We start from the raw sequence: 5,729 nt of genomic DNA, 5'->3' as shown, positions 1-5,729 counted from the left end.
GTACTCAGAAAACTATAAAATACTCAGGAAAGAAATTGAAGAAGACACAAAGAAATGGAAAAACGTTCCATGCTCATGGATTGGGAGAATCAACATTGTGAAGATGTCAATGCTACCTAGAGCAATCTACACATTCAATGCAATCCCCATCAAAATACCATCCACTTTTTTCAAAGAAATGGAACAAATAATCCTAAAATTTGTATGGAACCAGAAGAGACCCAGAATAGCCAGAGGAATACTGAAAAAGAAAAGCAAAGCTGGTGGCATCACAATTCCGGACTTCCAGCTCTATTACAAAGCTGTCATCATCAAGACAGTATGGTACTGGCACAAAAACAGACACATAGATCAATGGAACAGAATTGAGAGCCCAGAAATGGACCCTCAACTCTATGGTCAACTTATTTTTGACAAAGCAGGAAAGAATGTCCAATGGCAAAAAGACAGTCTCTTCAACAAATGGTGTTGGGAAAATTGGACAGCCACATGCAGAAGAATGAAACTGGACCATTTCCTTACACCACACACAAAAATAGACTCCAAATGGTTGAAAGACTTAAACGTGAGACAGGAGTCCATCCAAATCCTAAAGGAGAACACAGGTAGCAACCTTTTCGACCTTAGCCGCAGCAACTTCTTCCTAGAAACATCGCCAAAGGCACGGGAAGCCAGGGCAAAAATGAACTATTGGGATTTCATCAAGATAAAAAGCTTCTGCACAGCAAAAGAAACAGTCCACAAAACCAAAAGACAACCGACAGAATGGGAGAAAATATTTGCAAATGACGTATCAGATAAAGGGCTAGTATCCAAAATCTATAAAGAACTTATCAAACTCAACACTCAAAGAACAAATAATCCAATCAAGAAATGGGCAGAAGACATGAACAGACATTTCTCCAAAGAAGACATCCAAATGGCCAACAGGCACATGAAAAAGTGCTCAACATCGCTTGGCATCAGGGAAATCCAAATCAAAACCTCAATGAGATACCACCTCACACCCGTCAGAATGGCTAAAATTAACAAGTCAGGGAACGACAGATGTTGGCGGGGATGTGGAGAAAGGGGAACCCTCCTACACTGTTGGTGGGAATGCAAGCTGGTGCAACCCCTCTGGAAAACAGTATGGAGGTTCCTCAAACAGTTGAAATTAGAGCTACCGTTCGATCCAGCAATTGCACTACTGGGTATTTACCACAAAGATACAAATGTAGGGACCCGAAGGGGTACATGTACCCCAATGTTTATAGCAGCAATGTCCACCATAGCCAAACTGTGGAAAGAGCCAAGATGCCCATCGACAGATGAATGGATAAAGAAGATGTGGTATATATACACAATGGAATATTATGCAGCCATCAAAAGGAATGAGATCTTGCCATTTGCAACGACGTGGATGGAACTGGAGGGTGTTATGCTGAGTGAAATAAGTCAATCAGAGAAAGACATGTATCACATGACCTCACTGATATGAGGAATTCTTAATCTCAGGAAAGAAACTGAGTGTTACTGGAGTGGTTGGGGGGTGGGAGGGATGGGGTGGCTGGGTGATGGACATTGGGGAGGGTATGTGCTACGGTGAGCGCTGTGAGTTGTGCAAGACTGTTGAATCACAGATCTGTACTTCTGAAACAAATAATGCAACATATTTTAAGAAAAAAGAAAAAGAAGAAGATAACAGGAGAGGAAGAAAAGGGGAGTATGTCAGAGGGGGAGACGAACCATGAGAGATGATGGACTCTGAAAAACAAACTGAGGGTTCTAGAGGGGAGGGGGGTAGGGGGATGGGTTAGCCTGGTGATGGGTATTGAGGAGGGCACGTTCTGCATGGAGCACTGGGTGTTATGAACAAAGAATGAATCATGGAACACTGCACCAAAAACTAATGATGTAATATATGGTGATTAACATAACAATAAAAAAAAAAAAAAAAATAAAAGCAAAATTCTACCTTCAGTGATAAGAGTCTTAGCCTTTTTTTTTCTTATTTATATTAATTCACATATTAACTAAGTTCATAGTATTTCCAGTAGGCATGAGTGTAGAACATTATACCAGGGATTATGTGTAAGGAATATTTTTCTCTACTGTATGTTGGCTAACCGAACATAATAAAAAAAGGTGTGTCTCTGCGATTTTTTTTTTTAACATAAAAAATACCTTTTGATAATGGTGTCTTATTGCTTTCCTCAGTCTCTTCCTTATTCTAAAAAGAAAAAGAGGGGCGCCTGGGTGGCTTGGTCCGTTGAGCATTGCCTTCGGCTCAGGTCATGATCCCAGGGTCCTGGGATTGAGCCCCATGTCTGGCTCCTTGCTCAGCAGGGAGTCTGCTTCTCCTTCTGGCCCTCCCCCTGCACATGTTTGCTCTCTCTTTTTTTCAAAATAAATAAATATAATCTTTAGAAGAGAAAAAATAAAGCAAACCCTTACTTGGGGTTAGTGATCTGAAGTATAGGGAAAACACAAACTTTTTTAAAAAAGGTCAAAAGTTGGGAGCCTGGGTGGCTCAGTTGGTTAAGTGACTGCCTTCGGCTCAGGTCATGATCCTGGAGTCCCGGGATCGAGTCCCTCATCGGGCTCCCTGCTCAGCGGGGAGTCTGCTTCTCCCTCTGACCCTCTTCCCTCTCGTGCTCTCTATCTCTCATTCTCTCTCTCTCTCAAATAAATAAATAAAATCTTTTAAAAAAAAGGTCAAAAGTTGTCAAATAGCCCCCCCCAAAAAGTTTATCCTTACAACTCTTTTTTTTTCTAGAATTATACAATTTAAGAACATTTAGTCATTTGATTTCATTACCTGCAGCAAATTACATGTAACAAATTGTGACAAGGGTCAGACACAGTCCCGTTCACAAGAGACAGCTGGTGAGTGAAGGTCAAGGAAAGGAGGAGGGGTAGAGCAGACATAAGAACAATAATTTGGGTCATCTAAAGAAAGAGGCAAACCGTTGTCTACATAGTGGTTATCCCTGGGTTTTGAGAGCGACTCCTGTATATCAGCTGGTTTTTAGTTTAGGTATTCTCCTAGGAGGCCATCCCTGAACTCTTTCCACCCCCTTCCCCACCCACACCTGAGGTTCCCTTATTATAGCATTTGTCACTGTATCATCACTTTGTGGTTATTTGCAGTTGCCATCATTACGTTACTGGCAAGTCCATGGCATTCTTTTCAATGTGGTTCTCCCAGTCTCTGATAGTGTTTATTACAATAAATGTGTCAAAAGAATAAACAAATCTTCCCTGATGTTCACCATATTGACTCTGCACAAGATTTCATTTGAACTAAGGGAATTTTAGAACTGAAAGATAACTCAGAAAAATTGGTCTGTCTGCTCATATATATGGATGAGGAAATTGAAGTGCAGAAAATGAAAATGACTCAACCCCAAAGAAGTGGTTAATGATCTATCTGAGTGAGAATAGGTAGCTCCTAAATCTTATTTCAGGCTATTTCCATGACCCTCTATAGTTGCTGAAAATGACAATGAATTGAATCCTCACGTTAAATCAGGCATTTTGCTAAATGATTGACATTTGTTACTTTGTTCAGTCCCCAAAACAGCCTGACAATGTTGGTGCAAGTAATATCCACATTGTTACAAGTTGAGAAACTTGCCAAGAGATGGAAGCAGGGTGTCCATCTCCAATTCCAAAACCCTGACTCTCCACCCACCTCCTACACCCCACCTGGAACTCAGGACTCCTCCCTTATATTCAGTTTCTGTTCATAAAAGGGAGTGTGTGAGAGCCCACCGGCCTGGCTGTCTAAATGGTTATCGGTTCATAAATCTACAAGCCAAAATTTCCGAACAGATGGGGATTTAATTGAAAGTCAGGAAGAAAGAAAACAGATAAGGAGAGGATTGCCTCAATGGTACTAATAACCTGAAGAAATGACTTTGACAGGATGCTATATACTTTAGTGTAATAGATACAATCTAGTCTATAAATATGAAAACATATAGTGTCTATATTGAACCATTGAATTCTCTTAAGGAAAAGTGTGCATGGAAGATTTTCACATGTATAAAATATTTCCAAATATTTGGGACATGCTTAAAAGTATTAATGTCACGCTAATGAAACTGTGGACATTTTTGTTAGCATTTTTTTCAAAGAAGGAGCAAGTCCTCAGGTAGTCAGGTATGTAGGGTATAGGGTTCTTAAAGTAGGGTCTGGTGGCTTGTGCCTGGTTAGCGAGTGGCAGGCAGTTTAAGGCAACAGGTGACCTTACCGTCTAGATAGGAAACCTATCCTGAGACTTTGGAAATGAATATGGCAATGGCCTAGGCCTTAACTCCTTCTTTGCATACCCCACAAGTGGTGTGGACCCTACTTATGATGGCATTTCACTTCCATGACTTCTTCTGAAATATGTTTTAAATGACGTATTAGTCTAGAAATTATGGAAATGGGGGGAGGAAGGAAGATGGGGACACAGATATCGAATCGTTTTCAATCTTGTTTCTTCTAGGAATTCTGCTGGTTGGGTATGCCAAAAGGTAGTCAAGAAAGAGGGAAGAGCACCTTTTCTAAGTGAGGTTCTTAATGTAATATGAAAATGATAGTAAGAGCGAGTTCTTTTTGAGGAGTTTGTCATGTGTGCATGGCTTCACTTAATCCTGATTAGTTGATGAAGTAGATACCTTGGTGTCTCCATTTTACTAAGCAGGAGACCCAGAAAATTTAAGTAATATGCCTAAGATGATACAGCTACTAATTTTCTTTCTAGAATCTGTTTTAGCTGTAGCCCGTTTTTATGATATATTAAAATTTTTTTCCATTTGGGCCGGGGGAAAGCGGGAATCTTCAGCTGAGAGAAATGAGCAATGAAGAAGAAATAGAAAAATGGGGGTCCCCTATGTGAAAGACTAGGACTTAGGAAAGACTGGCAGGAGGGCGGTGTAGGAGGGGCTGCAATATGACCAGTCTAGATCTGAAATAAATTGTGTAGGTGTGTGTTTCCTTTAAAGTAACGTCTAGATGAGGGAGGCAATATACTGTAGTGTTTGAGAACTCTGTTACTTACTAGACTCACGAGAGAATGTGTATGTTCTTTTGATGATCTCCCTAAAGGTTTTGTAAGTTCTCCTAATGTTTGCTATAATCTAGTCACCACAGCCTATCATATTTCTCTATAGATGAACTACAGAAAAGCCCCTAGCACTAACTCTTTGTACAGTGGTATTAGAAAGTACACACATAGATAATGGAGGAAGGACATGGCTGTGATAACAAAGTGTCCTGGGAAAAGAACGGGCCGATTTGTTCCTGAGATGATAATTAAAAATGATGATGATGCCATTAGAAGCAATAGGAATTTGACAGATTAATTTTTGTGTGTGTGATTTTTAAGTAATTAGAATACCGAGGAGCATGGTTGATGAGCAGGAGCTGCCGGATTAAGCCCTTCATGCATAGTCTGATTATACATAGGCTGTGTAAAGGCGGCACGCTGATGCAATTTATGGATGAAAAGCATTTTGTTAGTATATCAAAAGAATGGGTTCCTAGAACTGAAATAGTGGAGTAAAAAAGGATTTTCAATGCCATTTTACTTAATCCTGCCAAATTGCCTCTCCGTAAATGTCATTCTGTTCTATTATCCTACCAATCGTGAAAGAATTTTTTTTTTTTTTAGAAAAATGGCTAAAATGTCTAATTTTCACTAAAAATATAGTGGTTTCTTTACCCCCAGTCACACTGGTTTCTTTTTTCACACCTTT

Source organism: Zalophus californianus, chromosome 5 (genome assembly GCF_009762305.2).
Source record: "Zalophus californianus isolate mZalCal1 chromosome 5, mZalCal1.pri.v2, whole genome shotgun sequence".
Taxonomy (NCBI): Eukaryota; Metazoa; Chordata; class Mammalia; order Carnivora; family Otariidae; genus Zalophus; species Zalophus californianus.
Note: the sequence above shows the minus strand (reverse complement) of the source record.